Below are 18,879 nucleotides of genomic sequence, written 5' to 3'. Positions count from 1 at the left end.
CACACACACACACACACACACCTGTGCGAGCATACAAAAAAGTGCTAACCTGGGAATATATAAAAATAAAACGCCCATTACAATAAGTCCTGTTAAATAAGTCTGTTGAAGCCATAGTTGCAGGCAAGGCAAATGCTAGGCGCAATAGCGTTGGCAAAGGTATAAGCGAGCTAAAGAAAAAGAGATAATTCCTATGATGGTAGCATGATGGGAAAAAGACCGAGGGGACGGGGTGGATGGGGGGGTGGGGGGGACGTTCCGCCTCATCCGATCCCACTCATGCATTCCCACGGAGGCGTAGCCGTTCAGAAACCCGAACACCGCCCTCCACTTCGCTCCTTCCCTTCGTTTTTTCAGGTCAGGAACACACGTGCCCAATTCGCGCACTAAAGCCAGGATAACCGACGCACACCTACGCACAAGCGCAGGTGTGCTTATAGGGGCCAATAGAAAAAAAAGACACAAAAAAAAACTATGAAAATAGAGACACGTTTTATTTTATTATTACTTATTTCATTATTAATTTTTTGGATTTTATTTTCTGTACATTATTTCGCCTTAATTTCTGTCGGGCGCACAGACGCGGGCACAGCGGTGGCACGGCGCGGGCACCGAGCAGCTCCGCAGAGACACACCTCTTCCTCCCGACAGCGTTCCGGTGCAGCACCCCTTCCCAGCATTACATCATCACCCGTTCAGAGTCACCCGCCACCTCACACCGCCACTAGGCCCCCTCTCACCGGACCTCACCGAGCCGTACCGCACCCCGTCAACTCACAACGCACCCCTCCACCCCGCCACCATACCCCGCCCGCCACCACGACACCCCGCCACCCCGCCACCTCACACTGCACACCGCACCGATCCGCAGGACCGTGCCGTGCGTCCGGCCCGCCTCAGGGACCACAACGCCCGGCACCCTTCAGGCTTACCCGTGGTTTTCTCTGGACGTTTAACCCAAAAACGTGTTCTTATTTTTTTTATGTTTGCATCGCGTTATATATAGGCCTATATATATATATATATATATGATTAAATATTATAGGATTAGGGGATGCATTTGGCTGGGAATAGGTTTTGGAAATAACTGGTGTTATAGGCTAGTCACTGCTGTAGTATTTTGCGTCAAGGTTTTGAAGCTGGTATAGGCAATTTTTTTTATTTGTATATGTTGTGCACTCAACATATATACATGTATTATAATAAATCAAAAAATAATAATATATAACGTTATGTTTGAAGATATTTGATACATTATCAGACCGACATTTAAAACCCTAGGCCCATATCAGTCCCAAGCTATAGTGGGCCTATATAGGCCTTTATCATCCAGGCCACACATTAGAATTAATTATAAAGCATCGCAATTACCTGACAATAACGCAAAGTAGCCCTAAGTACACGAAATAAAGGAGAGAAATTAACACCGACAGTAAAGCAACGATAATATCGAGTGGACACCGACACCCCGGCCGGACTGTATATTACCTTTACCTTGAGAGCACTGCTCTGTACGCTTCATTTGTCCGCTCAGTTTATCGCCTGCCACAGAATCCCCCTCACACACATCTGTACCCCGCCCAGAATCACACACATCTGTACACACCGCCCAGAATCAAACATCTGTACACCATCATCTGTGAAGCCTCCACCGGCTCCCAGCCATCAAACGCTATTCCCCCCTTTAGTGCAGAATGAGATCATTTTCAGAGTAACCGCATGTAGGCCTAGACACGCATTACAACTGGTGCAAAAAAGACCGCATAGCCCCCCATTGCCCCCCCCCCCCCCCCTCCCCCCGGACACACCCGCGCCTCATTCGGCTTTACAATCAGCCCCTGGTTTCTTTTCGTGACATTTTCCCCCTCGCACTGTTCTTATTGTGTTTTAGTCAACATATTATTATCATTTCATCCATTTACAGGCTGGCGCTCATTTCACCGTAACCATGCAACAATACAATAAAACATAAAATCACAAGGAAACCTAAAAGGAAGCTTCTTTATGTGGGGGTCGACACAATATTAATATTTTATTGACGCAAATAAAAATAAAAACAATAAAAAACATGCTGCGTCGTCGAGCTCGGAGTATGGACGGTGTGATGTTCGATCAGATCCCGTTGGGCCTCGCGGCTCACGTGGGCCACGCCCATCTGGTGAAGCCAATTCCGCCGCTCGAATAAAGCCTGATTAGGACTTTCCTCTGCATACACTCACCAGAAAGCTCTAATCCTATTACCATCCCATCCGACACATCGAATGTGCATTACTATGATAAATAAAATGAAAGTGTCACCGCTTGCTGTGTTTATTAGAAATACAATAGGACTGTATTATTGCAACGCAGAAATGGGCCTGAATTAAACTAGGAACGACGCCGAGGTTGACTATATTGTTACACATTTTACATAATACGCCTATTTCCAACGTGTGCGCATTATCCACCAGACACCAAACCCCATTACACACACGCACACACACACACACACACACACACACACACACACACACACACACACACACACACACACACACACACACACACACACACACACACACACACACACACACACACACACACACACACACACACACACTACTAAGATTCCCAGTAATGGTCATCGTGCATTGTTTTGAGGCCCAACTGTGACCTCAGCCCATTTGAACGATCCTCAAAGTCCATCTTCTGGCACATTCCTGCCACGTTTAATTCGGTTTGTTTTTAAAGTTGACATGTCAATCTGTAGGATTAAGTCCTTCGTGTGCAGACGAGTCGGATCGCATGAGGCTCAGGTCCTCCTCGGCGGTCTACTCCCTCCGGGGCGCCGTCGGGTCGGAACAGATTCCGACCTTAATAATCGTCTGTTTTTATCACTGCTTTCATCCACATGATCGCCATTTTTGCCCGTATTAATAATGCGAAAACATTTTTAGTGAAACGTGGATGGATTGGCCCTCGGAGGAGAAAAAACGGCTGAAGAATAGTTCGATGTTGAGGAGCCCTGCAAGCTCCGTCGGGTCGTTTATTTCTTTGCCAGCTTGAATTCGCATAGTGCATGAAATATGTCTGCCGTTTCTAAATAAAACGTATTTTTTTCCCCACACATGTTTAAACGAGCAATGGAACGCATTGTTTGCACTATTGCGCATCGTGCTAATCTGCTCGACGGGGAAGGTCACGTCCATATGATTCCATATAAATGTGATATTAATGTAGAGGCCTTTACGCTCACATATACACGGCATGATCAGTAAACACGCGGGGACTGCAGTAGATATTTCGGAGGCTATGATCTATTTTTTGCCATACACAGCCCAAACCACATGGATGCGGCTGACCGTGCGCGGATACGTCGTCTGGTGAATGTGTTTACCTCTGCGCCTGCCAACCATCCCCGGACACTGGACACCGGTCACCGGACACCGGTCAACGGACACCTGCCTCTCTGATGGATTATTCAGCAGCCTACCTTTGAGGCTAGAACGCACCTTGAGGAGGCTGTTTCATGTCGGCAGCATAAGGCGTTTGTTTTTATTCGCATGTCGACAATATAACAGAACATGGACGTAGTATCGACTGAGTCCGTTTTTGGGGTCTCTGTACTGATAATGATAATTCAGATGATTGACGTTGTCTTTAGGGACCGGGGCGACAGCGTGAGGGAAGGGTGTGTGTGTGTGTGTGTGTGTGTGTGTGTGTGTGTGTGTGTGTGTGTGTGTGTGTGTGTGTGTGTGTGTGTGTGTGTGTGTGTGTGTGTGTGTGTGTGTGTGTGTGTGTGTGTGTGTGTGTGTGTGTGTGTGTGTGTGTGTGTGGGGGGGGCACCGGTGACCAGTTTATTTTGCCGAAATGGCTTACTTTAAAGAATCCCATTGCGTATGTAGGCAATTGTTAAATGTCTCTTGAGATACGTGTTGTTCTAATGAGTTTAGTGATTTAAATGACCGCAGTGCGAGAGGCTCCAGTGCCTCGGTTGAAGGTGTTTCGTTTGGCAGCAGCAGCGAGACTGTCCCGAGTTAGCGCCATACCTGTGCGTAAAATCTGCATTCAAACCAGCCTACACTGGCTTCCCTCTGCGCCGCGGGTCCTTTAGTGAAACATACCATAAAGGCTGGGAACGGGGACACTGTTAACACTCATGTACCACAGACAAGTTTATAGAAGACACACACTGACCTCAGCACCGATGGATCAAGAAAGAAAAAGACAGTGCATAAAATCCCAGGGGTAACTCCAGTGATCACAGTCCAGCGTTAAACAACAAAACAAAGCCTGCTGTGTCTGTTCCTTTTCCTCCAAAAACGACAAGGTCCTCAAGTACCGAGATGTTCATCACACGGAGAGCCTCGCTAGATGCGACTGGCTGCTGGACAGGAATGCACACAAACGCACACACAGACACACACACACACACACACACACACACACACACACACGTACACACAGAGCGCTCGGGTCCGCCCTCTCCTGGCACAGCACGCGCCATTTAAAGGCGTAGTCTAGTGGACACACTCGGACTTACACCCCTTACACACACGCGCGTGCGAACGTACAAACACACACACACACACACACACACACACACACACACACACACACACACACACCACTTTCACGCACGCGCGCACACACGCAAACACACACACACACACGAACACACACACGCGCACGCAGACAGTCATTTAAAAAAGCGCCCAGACATGCGGCCATAACGTGATGGAGCGTTCAGGGATTTTGATACGTTGGATTTCTTGATTCACATCACCAAGAGGAAAACCTACTTTTGGGAGAGTATTATTTTGCGGAGGCCAAAAGGGAAAGGGTGGGAACGAGGGAAGGGTGAGAATGAAGGAAGGGGGGGGGGGGGGGGGGGGGGGGGGGTCCTACAAAATCCTCGTTTGGTTGATGCAGGCCTCTGGTCGCCTTCTCTCTGCCGTTGGGAGATGCACAGGGCGCTGTCCGAGGTGCTGAAGTCGCTTGGCGTTTTATTTTATTTCGTTCTTCTACTAAAATTTGCTTGATCTTGCTGGGGATTAACTGGATATACGACGGTTATTTTGCATAGGCAAAATGGATATCCAGCTACATATCACTTTAATGTTTTGCGAAAAGTCTATATCCAACAATACACTGCCATACGTTAAATGGATATATATATTATATATTTTTATATTTTATACTATTTAAGCAACCAACCTAAAAACATAGATCTGCCATTTTTAAAGGAATATAATATTTGATCAATTTAGTTGATTATGGAAAATCTTGGCGAAACATCTGCTGCGCCTGGATGAAATCGTGTGGATAATTCATGAACATTTTTATTTTTTTTACATTAGGACTCGCCTAGAGAACATATTTTTTATGTTAAAGTAGCCCGTATAGGCTTATTGTGATACATGGTTTTGTCCAGGTTATAATTCGATTCTGTGTCAACAGACAAAAGGGCCAATAAGCCTAAATATTCAACATTTATTGGTCACATATGTGATGGTAAACATATGTAATGATATGTTTGATACGAAAATTCTGGTAAATTCATAGTGGTTGGATTACGTTAGGATAAATTATTACAAAATTATATTTTTTGCTTGTTTGTGTCTCCATCTGATTATAAATTCATTAAATTATTTAGGAAGGCAAATGAGGAACCATAAGTATTCCTTCAGATTTCCTATTTTCTACCCATCACAGTCCTAGCAATATAATAATAATAATAAATGAAATTTATATAGCGCTTAATATGGTACACTAAGACGCTTTACATATTGCCCTATCTATATGTAGCCTAACAGACATATATTAAGACAGACTAGGATTAAAAGAAAAATAATAGGTCTATGCTAACAATATATAACATTCATAACAATTAAGGACTGCCCTAGCAATATGTAACAGTCATAACAATATAGAACAGTGCTCAAAATATGTGGATCTAACGCATAGAGCAGTGCTCACAATAAAGAACAGTCCTTATAATGAAATAGATATCCCTTACATTACATATAGAAGAGTCATCACAATATGGTACTAACAATTTAGAACAAAGCCTTACAATATTAAACACTTCCTCTCTATTAAACCAGACTCTATACATTTGGTTTGAACACGTGATATCCTGTGCATTACCACTGATTGGCTGATATGTCATCGGCTAACCAGATTGATCCAACACCACAACAACATTCCTCTGCTTATTGAAGCGGAGCTGAGGGGCGTGTCATAATGACGACACCCTGCATTGGAGGGTCTTCTAAACACACATCTGTGATTGACGCATCTCGTTGACGCTGTTGCTTTTGATTAAAACGCATTACCTTAATTATCCAGACGATGTAGCAGGCAGGCAGGTATAGATGGTTCAGAACACAAGAGCCTCGCAGGTAATAGATGTCCAGGCAGAAATCAAAGTTTAGATCCCGAAATGGTCACAGTTTGTTAAAGATTTCAAACGTGTATGAACTATGTATTTAAACAAAGCTGTAGGGTATTTAAATGAATCAGTGAATCAATGGAGTGAGGCGTGAAGAGGTAGTCTCCCGTTGTCAAACAAACAAACCAACTGAAGCACATGTCTTGAACCACCTTTAGGATTTCCTCTTGCCTTTCAAAATAAGTGTCTTCTGACTTCCCTTAATCTCTTCAAAGTAAGAGTCTACATATAGTAAATGACTAGTGTCTTTCAATATAGCCAAAACTAAAATGCCATTTAAAAATCAAATATTGCCCCTACAGTGTGTGCACGTATGTATTCCAGTGTGTGTGTTGTGAGTGGTTTTGTGGGTGTATGTGTGTGTGTGTGTGTCACTCGCTCTCTCTCTGCGCGTGTGTATGTGTGTATGTGTGTGTGTGTGTGTGTGTCTCTCTCTCTGCGTGTGTGCGTGTGCGTGTGTGTGTGTGTGTGTGTGTGTGTCTCTCTCTCTGCGCGTGTGTGTGTGTGTGTGTGTGTGTGTGTGTGTGTGTCTCTCTCTCTGCGTGTGTGCGTGTGTGTGTGTGTGTGTGTGTCTCTCTCTGCGCGCGTGTGTGTGTGTGTGTGTGCGTGTGCGTGTGTGTGTGTGTGTGTGTCTGTCCGAGGGGATCAACGTGTCCAGTGTCATTCCAGAAATATCCCTTTCCGTTACCTTATTTTCCTAGAAGGCTTATGTTACCATCCCGGTATTTCCCTTCCCTGACATGCATATTAAATGTACCCTTTCCCCATCGGTGTGTTTGCAGAACTACGTGGAAATCTCCTGCTTTCCCTCGGCAGTTGAGTTATTGATCAAAGGCATGAATTATTGAAAAAGCGTTCAAAGGTATTTCAATTGTACTCCGAAAACCAATTGCTCTCTATCGACGGACATGTATACATAACCCTGTAGCATGAACCGCGCAGAAACACACGGGCACACACACAGACACGCACACACACACACACACTGACACACACACACAGGCACACACACACACAGACACACACACACACACACACACACACAAACACAGAACGAACACACAGACACACAAACACACACAATTGCAAACACAAACACACACTCATCCATTTGTCCGTCTCTAAATCTGTTGTCCACCTGTATCAGATTTCGGTATCAGTGGTTCTGGAGCCTTCAGAGTCCGAGAGATGTCCGACAGAGTTAAGAGATCTAAGGATCTAGTGATCCACCCGACCAGAAGAGGCACATCAGCTCCTTAAAGGGCCGGGCCAAAGGTCATGGTCTGGTACGGGGACCCCGCGCGGAACAGGGCGGTGGAACACAACCTTCTGGTCTGAGACTCCCACTTAAATCCCAACCACCAAATCAGTGCACACCACCTTAAAGGTGGATTATATTTATTCTGCAGTATCTCACACGCAGCAAACATATTCCACGGATACAAATATATAGAAATCAATCACCGTCTTTTTTCATGAATACGCCAAATACGTATTGAAATGAAGCAAGCACTTGCATTACGTGGAACAATTAATCAATAATAAAGGAAATAGCTTCTACGGGGAGATCTTGTTTAATTCAGTGTCGTCTCCTCTCTCTCTTCAAAGGGGCTGTTTGACAGGTGCAGACACACTTACTTGTTTTAAGGGGAATTGCCTTGGAAAAAAAATGAAAGGACAGCAGTTTTCCTCTGCCAGACGGCGATAGGAGACGCTGAGAAGGAGAGGCAGTGAGGAGCAAGGCTGGGGGAAGGAGTCGGAGAAGGGACGGAGAGAGGAGGAAAGGGAGGTAGGGGAGAGGAGGGAAGACAAAAGGAAAATAAAGAAGGATTGGGATTACGGGAAGAGCACACACACACACACACACACACACACACACACACACACACACACACACACACTGTGGTAACCCGCTACCCAAATGAGCCGGGTTCCACGGACAAACGACACTTTGGTGTGCTGGATAAGCCATTGCAGGCATTTATTAACAATCCACTTCAATCAAAACAACGAAGGAGTCGCGGTCTCTAGGGCCTCCGTGGGCCTCTAGGCTCTCTCCTTGCCACGAGCCCTTCCTTCCTGCTCCCGACCCGTGCTGTGCTGTGCTGTGCCTCCTTTTAAAATGGCCCCCGTGCTTTCGGCCAGGTGTCCCCCAATCACCCTGATTGGGGTGCCGAAAGGGCTGCTCTCTCTCGCCGGCTGGTGGGTGGGGGTGGTACACCCCGTCCTCTACGGTACCCCGGGCCCGTCCAGGCCGGGGACCACGTGGCGGGATGCCACACTCCTCCACCCTTTGTCCAAGCCCCAGGTAGCCGAGGGACCCGCCCAGGATGGTGTCTCGCCGGGGCCGGGTGTCTCCTGCGGCGCCGGCTGCGTCCCTCGCGTCGGCTGCGTCGTCTCCGGCCGCGTCGTCTCCGGCCGCGTCGTCTCCGGCCGCGTCGTCTCCGGCCGCGTCGTCTCCGGCCGCGTCGTCTCCGGCAGCGTCGTCTCCGGCAGCGTCGTCTCCGGCAGCGTCGTCTCCGGCAGCGTCGTCTCCGGCAGCGTCGTCTCCCGCCGCTTCGTCTCCCGCCGCTTCGTCTCCCGCCGCTTCGTCGGCAGCTGCGCCGGCGGCAGCTGCCTCTCCTGCCGCGGCGGCGACCGCATCTCTCCTGCCCCGGGACTCTAGTACCGGGTCCCACCACCGGCGGAAAGTCGGACAGTCCCTCCCGATTACCACAGGGACCGGTAGGTGGGGGACAATCCCCGCCCGGATCGTAAACACACCGTGTGTGGTGCGGACAACCACGTGACACGTGGGGTAGGTCCGGGTGTCCCCGTGGACGCAGGTCACCTCCATCGGCTCCCCTGCCTTCCCACCCGCCAGGTCGGGGCGAAGGAGGGTAACCGCACTGCCGGTGTCCAGGAGGGCCTGCGTGTCCTGGTTCATCACCCGCACCGGGATGGTCGGACTACCAGAGGTTCCCTGCGCCCAGCAGGTCGCCAGCATACAGGGCCGACCCGTCCCCACGTCCGCACCGGCCGGCGGCGCAGCCCCGTCCCGGCCTCGCGCTGCGGCCTTCTCTCCCGCTGCGGCGGCGGCGTCCCTTGCGGCGGCGGCGGCGTCCCTTGCGGCGGCGGCGGCGTCCCTTGCGGCGGCGGCGGCGTCCCTTGCGGCGGCGGCGGCGTCCCTTGCGGCGGCGGCGGCGTCCCTTGCGGCGGCAGCAGCGTCTCTTGCGGCGGCAGCAGCGTCTCTTGCGGGGGGTCGTAGTGGGATCTTCGTGCCTGCATTCTCCACCAAGTGTGGTAACCCGCTACCCAAATGAGCCGGGTTCCACGGACAAACGACACTTTGGTGTGCTGGATAAGCCATTGCAGGCATTTATTAACAATCCACTTCAATCAAAACAACGAAGGAGTCGCGGTCTCTAGGGCCTCCGTGGGCCTCTAGGCTCTCTCCTTGCCACGAGCCCTTCCTTCCTGCTCCCGACCCGTGCTGTGCTGTGCTGTGCCTCCTTTTAAAATGGCCCCCGTGCTTTCGGCCAGGTGTCCCCCAATCACCCTGATTGGGGTGCCGAAAGGGCTGCTCTCTCTCGCCGGCTGGTGGGTGGGGGTGGTACACCCCGTCCTCTACGGTACCCCGGGCCCGTCCAGGCCGGGGACCACGTGGCGGGATGCCACAACACACACACACACACACACACACACACACACACACACACACACACACACACACACACACACACACACACACACACACACACACACACACACACACACACACACACACACACACACACACACACACACACACACACACACACACACACACACACACACTGAGATCCCCCACCCTGTTAAACAGTGTTTTGGCCGTCGTGTCTTTAGCTCATGTGAAGGGCGACTTCTCCTTTGACACGGTTCAGGCCATTAATGAATTCACAAAAAATACATTAATACTTTTATATAGACCATAAATAGATAGATATAAACTATAACGTACAAGTAGGACAAAAAATAGATAGTCACCTGGCCTCATGAGTTTGTAAACTGCTGTTGGTGCATTACTCATTATCCATTCAGCAGCTTTAGACTTAGATACAGCCGTTAGATGCTATCTTGATGCTACCCTGATCTCAACATTAATATGTTGAATCCACTCTGTCACAGGGAGAAGCTAGCCCGACGTGGGCTGCTTTCAGTTGTCTTACTTCCACTGTAATCTAGTCCAGATCGAGCAGATCAATGTCCCACTGCTGAAGAACATTGGCAGGAGAGAGGCATCCAGAGTGCATCAGGGTTTGTTTCTGGGTGTGCCCATAGGAAAAGGGGTACTCATATAAAGCTGTTTGTTTTCTTCAGTATTGGGTTTTTAATCTATATGTTTTAAATGGTCTCTTAGAAGACCAACACATAAAAGAGAGAAAGGGAAATCAAACTGTGCATCCATAAGTGCCTCATGCATTGTATTGCCTTGTTTAAAATGTATTCTTTGTTTCCACCTTCTAAGGTTAGTCTACTCCGACGTGAATTGAATCTCCCTCCTGTGTGAGACAATAATGACTTTAACATATGTTCCCATATTAAAGAAGATAAGATGGGAATAAACACAACGACATGATGTGTCTTTCTCTGTTTTAATAAATAGCAGTAATTACTTCTTTCAACCTCAGTAGCTTTAACCGCTAATCACGGCACATTACATAACACACACTTATTAAAAGCTACTAAAACTCTCTGAGAAGTAAGATAACGTCAGAGGCAGAGAGAATGTAGTTACATATTTTTATTACTGCTTTCCTGCTTGGTCACACGCACGCACGCACGCACGCACGCACGCACGCACGCACACACACACACACACACACACACACACACACACACACACACACACACACACACACACACACACACACACACACACACACACACACACACACACACACACACACACACACACACACACACACACACACACACACACACACACACACACACACACACACACACACACACACAGATAGAAACAAGATCCCCCCCTCTTACTTGATACCAGCGTGTCAAAGCAGATCATGACAGGGAATGCCAAACTTTCCCAAGTCACCACCACCAGACAGGAGGAGCAAGGATCGCTGCTCCGTGATCACTGACTGCTCCAACAACTTACAATGCACCAAGGTCAAATGACTGGATTGTGCTCCATTAAAATGGGAAGGGAAAAAAGGCATGTGTCAATGCACTGTCACATGGGAACAGGGAGAGAAAGGACACAGAGCCAGGCCTGCAATCAAGTCAATTACCTGAAAGTGAGCACATTAAAATACTGTCTGTCTACCACTGGCTGCCTTTTCACACCATAATCATAATTCTCACATTCCCGCTCTCTCTCTCGCTCTCTCACCTGCTCTCTCATTCTCTCTCCCTCACTCCCTCCCTCTCTCTTCCACTCTGTCCTTCTCCCTCCCTCTCTCTCTCTCTCTCTTCTCTCTCTCTCTCTCTCTCTCTCTCTCTCTCTCTCTCTCTCTCTCTCTCTCTCACTCTCTCTCCCTCCCTCTCTCTCTCTCTCTCTCTCTCCCTCCCTCCCTCACTGTCTCTCTCCCTCTCCCTCTCTCTCTCCCCCGCTCTGTATCTGTTGTTCTCTCTCGCTCTCCTTTCCTTTCGCTGCTCTCACGCTCACTCGCTGCTCACTCTCTGCACTCGTTGTCATCTCCTTATCGAAGATAATTATCATAATTACACGGCCGCCATCTTTGAAAAGTACTCGTCGGCGCAATCATTAGCACACCAATTAACCCTCGCCTGACTGGAACACAACCAGCGACACGAGAGAGCTACTGGGGGGCCGGTCCCCCCCCCCATCGGGGTACGGTGGACCAGCCCAGCACCGGGGGTCTGTGTTAGAGGACCTCCCAGGCCGGGGGTCCGTGCTGGGGGGTCTGTTAGAGGACCTCCCAGGCCGGGGGTCCGTGCTGGGGGGTCTGTTAGAGGACCTCCCAGGCCGGGGGTCCGTGCTGGGGGGTCTGTTAGAGGACCTCCCAGGCCGGGGGTTATTTTGTTATAGTTATTTTGCTGAACGGATGTTTTGGTGAAACCAGGCAGGACGGTCGTCATGGTCTCATCACTCAGGCGGGTATTGTCCTTCAACAATAAACCGATCAAGAAACATAGAATGCTAATGCTTATGCTAATAAATGTTCCTTCTGGCCCTTCTTTCAAATTTCGTAGAACGTACGTACAATATGGTAGACGTTTTACAGCACCATGGCATCGTGGTTTACATTTTATAATAGTGTTTCTCAATATGATGGATAGCAGCATACACAAAAACACATTCATCTAAGACGGCACTTTGGCCGAGCCACCAGGAAACGATGGGGGAATTGCATTCTCACCGGTCTTCAAGGAGTGTTGGGCGGCTCCAGGCCCCGTCGGACCAGAAGCACACAGAGCCTCTATTAACCCAGACCTGCTAATGACTCAGCGGCCATCGCTCCAAACACACAGCAAAGGTCCCGAGAAGGCTTTTGTATTTTCTTATTTTTTTGCATTGTGGCTGCATCGTTTAACAGGACAGTGGTTACAGTTTGCTATTCAAGGAGAAGCAACTCTTTACTGAACACTCAATCCTGGAACATAAAAATTATAACAATAGATTGAGTTACTGCAGTACGACAACCACTACTTCAACACTGTGTCCCACATTGAAGTCTGTTTATGGTTTGAAGGAGTAAAAATGCATACTTATACACACTCTAAAATGGTTTATCTTGACATTTGAAGACATTCCGACAACGCTTTACGTAAACATATGGATCAGTTCTTCTGAGGTGCAGTGAGGTGCAGTGAAGGTGCAGTGAGGTGCAGTGAAGGTGAAGGTGCAGTGAGGTGCAGTGAAGGTGAAGGTGCAGTGAGGTGCAGTGAAGGTGCAGTGAGGTGCAGTGAAGGTGAAGGTGCAGTGAGGTGCAGTGAAGGTGAAGTGAGGTGCAGTGAAGGTGCAGTGAGGTGCAGTGAAGGTGAAGGTGCAGTGAGGTGCAGTGAAGGTGAAGGTGCAGTGAGGTGCAGTGAAGGTGAAGGTGCAGTGAAGGTGCAGTGAGGTGCAGTGAAGGTGCAGTGAGGTGCAGTGAAGGTGAAGTGAGGTGCAGTGAAGGTGAAGGTGCAGTGAGGTGCAGTGAAGGTGCAGTGAGGTGCAGTGAAGGTGAAGGTGCAGTGAGGTGCAGTGAAGGTGAAGGTGCAGTGAGGTGCAGTGAAGGTGCAGTGAGGTGCAGTGAAGGTGCAGTGAGGTGCAGTGAAGGTGAAGGTGCAGTGAGGTGCAGTGAAGGTGAAGGTGCAGTGAGGTGCAGTGAAGGTGAAGGTGCAGTGAGGTGCAGTGAAGGTGAAGGTGCAGTGAGGTGCAGTGAAGGTGAAGGTGCAGTGAGGTGCAGTGAAGGTGAAGGTGCAGTGAGGTGCAGTGAAGGTGAGAGGGTGTTTGCACTTTACACCCCCTGGCAGTGATTGAGACAATCTGATGTCTGCACTTTATACATTTTGAGAAACATATTGCAGTAAAAAGAAAAGGGAGGAATACGATATGTGCAGAAAGTGTGAAGCACAAAGGACGCAGGCATGACCCGCCTGTGTTTCCTTACGGTGGGATAAGCTCGGGGCTATTTACCGCTATTGATCAACGTGTATTAAAAACAAAATCTCCATAAAGTGAATCACACCTCTGGAAGAGTGTCTGAGAGGCAGGGAGGAGCAGAAGGCGCTTTGTGCCCGGCGGAGGGCCATTCCTCGGGGCCCAAAAGCACTTGAGGGACGCGAGGCTTAAGAGCATCGTCAAAGAAAAGGTCAGATGACACCTGCTCTCGCAAACGCACACACACACACACACACACACATACATGCAAACACAAACACAAATACACACACACACACACATGCTCATACGAACCCACCCAAGTGAGACAATCCGTTTCCCGTGCTAGCGGTGCATTCTCTGCCAAGGTGCCGCGATGTCCCGTTGCTACGTGCAGAGCCCGTCCCCGCGACAGTCTCCGTCACACACGTATTATTATGGAACAGGTGTATACAATATTGAATACAGTAAGCATTACTTACCTGTACCCTCCATCTCTAGCCTACATTGGATTATTATTATTATAATAATAATAATAATAAATTAAATTTATATAGCGCCTTTCAAGGTGCCCAAGGTCGCTTTACAAGAGGTGTACACAGGGGGGGGGGGCAGGTTAAAGGCCATAGGCCTCTAAGAAGAGGTGTGCCTTCAGGAGCTTTTTGAAGGACTCCACTGAAGTGGCACAGCGGATATGGAGGGGGAGCAGATTCCACAGAGTGGGGGCAGAGGCGCAGAAGGCCCTGTCCCCAAAGGTCTTGAGTCTGGTGCGGGGGGTTTCCAGCTGGTCCTTAGCAGAGGACCTGAGGGACCGCAGGGGGGTGTAGGGATGGAGGAGGTCAGAGAGGTAACGGGGGGCCAGAGCATGCAGGGACTTGTAGGTGAGTAGGAGGATTTTAAACTTGATCCGGGACTTAACAGGTAGCCAGTGGAGCTGCATCAGGATGGTGGTGATGTGCTGCCAGGGCTTAGTGCCAGTTAAAACCCTGGCAGCTTATCAACTTTTGGATGCAAAATGATAGTCTTGTTTGCTCACAAACACACAAAGAAACACGGAGATGCACTGCGTGTGTGGTGCCTAATCACACCAAATACAAACAGAATGAATCATTTTAATAATGGACTAGCAATAATAATAATAACGGTGTAAGACGTGTCTGCCTTTCTCTGTCACGAGGTCAGCCAGAGTCACCTCAGTGGGTTTGGAAAGCGCTCCCGGCCTCAATTAATGAGAAACAATGTTGTAAAAAGTGTAAAAGATGTTAAAGTCTGTATATCATTATAGACATAATTGAATTGTTTTTTGTTTACATTTCCTTTAGAGTCTACATTAGTATAATATAAATAACCCTTGATGCTAATTATTATTACACAAACATACTCTCATAGTTGAGGTTAATGTGTGAGTGTTTATGATAATGAAGATAACAATGCAAAAACAGTTTCTCAACCATTCATAATATGCTTAAATCATACATGAAAAACTTGGTAAATAAATACATAAATGCTAAACAATTCAAAAGAATGTTCATTTTGTTTTATAGACCCCTGCTGTCCAACCTTTAGAGCTATCAAAAGCTTCATTACCAATGTTTCGGTCTCACCCAACACAGCTCTTTGAAATGAAGTCACCAATACAAACAAAGTTCCTCAAAGTTCTTCAAAACACAAAACCAAATGTATCCCCCCCCCCCCTTATTAAAGCAATTTAATACGGTCAGAAGCTGTGAATAAAATAATAATATTCAGATGTCTTCATCAACGCAGACTTTGTCTATTAGTTGTTTGTATTCTACATGCTAGCAGTCCCAACAGAATTGATTTTCCGCAGCTAGATTAAAGTACATTTTTACTTCTCCCACTTTTCCTTTAGTGGTCGAGGCAGCCACAGACGTGTCCTTGATGTCCAATCAGCTGCTTGATTACACATTGGCTGCAGCTGGACAGAGAGCCACCATGTTGGATACACACTCATATAGTATAATACAACCCATCCCGGCCAAGTGTCCTGCCCATGGTTTAGGTGAGTGGTCGTACCACTCACCTAAACCAAGTGTCCTGCCCATGGTTTAGGTGAGTGGTCGTACCACTCACCTAAACCAAGTGTCCTGCCCATGGTTTAGGTGCGTGGTCGTACCACTCACCTAAACCAAGTGTCCTGCCCATGGTTTAGGTGAGTGGTACGACCACTCACCTAAACCAAGTGTCCTGCCCATGGTTTAGGTGAGTGGTACGACCACTCACCCAAACCAAGTGTCCTGCCCATGGTTTAGGTGAGTGGTACGACCACGCACCTAAACCATGGGTCCTGCCCATGGTTTAGGTGAGTGGTACGACCACTCACCCAAACCAAGTGTCCTGCCCATGGTTTAGGTGAGTGGTCGTACCACTCCAGTGCTCGCGTCGTTTCTTGTGAACCTGAGCTGGGTCCTGTCCGACCCGTTCAGGTCTCAGCACTGGGCAGCTTCCAGCTGCCCAGTGCTGAGACCTCTCCACCTACTCACAGCTCAGGGGTGATGACTAATTACTAACTACTAATAATACACCCATCAGGACTGCCTCACTCAAGCTAACCACTCCTTTTTTATTTTTCTTGGATGCCTTTCAACGTATTGGACTATTTTGTGTTTGTGGTGTTTAGGGTGCTGACACACAAAGTATTAAAAATAACCGGCCGTTGAACACAATAATAGAACCTCTCTCTTTCTCTTTCTCTCTGACTTCCAAGAAATAAGGTAAACATTGCTGTGGAATGTTTCTGTCTATATGAATAGATATCATATATATTATGGTCCATCTTACAGTATTTATATACTAGTAGTAGTATAATAGTATTTATATATAGGACGCTCTATCTTATATATATATATATATATATATATATATATATATATATATATATATATATATATATAAGATAGAGCGTCCTATAGAAACAGAAAGGGTTGGGGGGAGATGTGAAGTGAAGATAAAAGCTTGAAGGAACGAAAAACAGAGAAAGGAAAAAAAGGAGAGAAAGAGGAAGGAGAGGTTGAGTCCATTAAGGTCTTGATTGCCCTCCAACAGTCTATCTCTCTCTCTCTCTCTCTCTCTCTATATATATATATATATATATAATATATATATATATATATATATATATATATATATATATATATATATATCCATCCTGAGGCTGCAGGACAGGGAGTGTTTGCCACCAAAGTACTATTGATCACAGAAGGGCGTTATCTCGTCCGCCCCACAGTATATAAGTCATGACTACCCTGAGGGAGTGTGTGTGTGTGTGTGTGTGTGTGCGCGTGTGCGTGTGCGTGTGTGTGTGTGTGTGTGTGTGCGCGTGTGACTGAACGTAAGAATCCTTGTTGATGGGGTGTCACCCTTCCATACATGCACTCCAAACGTGTGTGGAGGAAGTGTGTGTGCACGTGTAGCTGAGGCGGTGACGGTGCGTTCCCGCTGTGTGGGGGTGAGCTCAACCACACCCACAACATCTGCCTTTGTGCATGTGAAAAGTGTGTGCCTGTGCGTGTGTGTGTGTATGTGGTATGCGTGTGTGTGTATGCTGGATGCGTGTGTGTGTGCGTGTGTAAAGTAACATATTGACAGTCTCTGCCGGCTCCAGACCAGGCTGTCAGCTATTGAGCGCTGAGCATAATGCAGAGTGATTACACAGCAATGTTAATTCAGTCCTGCAAGACAAACAAATAGTGTCACCGAGGGCACGCATGGGCACACGCGCACACACACGCACAATCCTGGTCAGTTCTCTGACACAATAGGACACATACCCGCCCTCTCTCCGTCTCTCTCTCCCTCTCCCTCTCCCTCTCCCTCTCCCTCTCCCTCTCTCTCTCTCTCTCTCACACACACACACACACCACACACATTATAATAAAGTATAAAAAATGCATTACATGCGTCAATTGTGAACAAAATATAATGAGATCCATTTTCCATTACTGAGTGGTAAAGATGAGCTGTAGTGTCAGAGGACGATGATGATGACGATGATGATGATGATGATGATGATGAGGATGATGATAACCATGTGACCTTTGAAAGCTTTATCGGGCGGCCAGTCAACATTCTGTTTCCCTTCGGGAGCAGATCTCACCCAAACAATGCATCATTATGGGTATCTCATGGTCCTGGCTCTGCTATTGGCTCCTAGCTATGACCAACGGAGGCGACAGGCTGACCCAGGACGTGGGTCCGGAATAGTCCGGATCAGGCATAGGGTCAGAGGTTGGGGTACACAGCAATCACAGAGGGGTCCAAACAGAGGGAGGGGCTACAGCAGCCCCTCCCTCTGCACCCGGTCTGAAGCCTTTGAGACTGAGCAATGAGAGCTCTGGGATGTGTGTCCCCCCCCCCCCCCCATATACTGCAGAGGGGGGGAGGGAGGGAGGGGGGAGGGAGAGAGGGAGGGGGTGCAGAGATAGTTGGAGAGGATGAAAGAGAGAGGCAGGCGAAATAAATGGATATGGAAAAAGAGAGCGTGAAGCGTGTGAGATCGATGCCTGAGATCGTCCCCCCGTCCCCCCCGCCGCCCGCGTCCAGCTCTGCCTCATCGATCAGCCATTGTGTGACTCGGGTCTCTTCCAGTTACAGCAGCTGCTCACGGCTCTGAGCGCCGCTCAGACGTCAATGAGCTCCTCTTCTTCTCTTCTTCTCTTCTTCTTCACTGTTTCAGAAACAGGGAAGCAGCCTCGCATGATTACTGATGTATTTAATCACTGTACTGTATATAGGCTATATATATATATATAAATATATATATATATATACTGTATAGGCAAGGCAGCACGACCGCAGAACTGGACGGCTTCACAGTGAAATAACAACCGGTCAT

At 48.0% G+C, this 18,879-nt stretch overlaps 1 protein-coding gene across 1 annotated transcript in view; it reads right to left on the bottom strand.

The window, feature by feature from the left end:
• nrxn3a (neurexin 3a) overlaps window positions 1-4,478 on the bottom strand; it is a 134,914-nt gene extending 130,436 nt beyond the window's left edge. The window contains exon 1 of the mRNA XM_060051285.1: window positions 4,177-4,478. The gene's annotated coding sequence lies outside the window, so the exon portion shown is untranslated. The remainder of the gene's footprint in view (window positions 1-4,176) is intronic.
• Window positions 4,479-18,879: the final 14,401 nt, after the last annotated feature.

The sequence above is a fragment of the Gadus macrocephalus genome, chromosome 5 (assembly GCF_031168955.1).
Source record: "Gadus macrocephalus chromosome 5, ASM3116895v1".
Lineage (NCBI taxonomy): Eukaryota > Metazoa > Chordata > Actinopteri > Gadiformes > Gadidae > Gadus > Gadus macrocephalus.
Note: the sequence above shows the minus strand (reverse complement) of the source record. Positions and strands in the feature narration are given on the sequence as shown.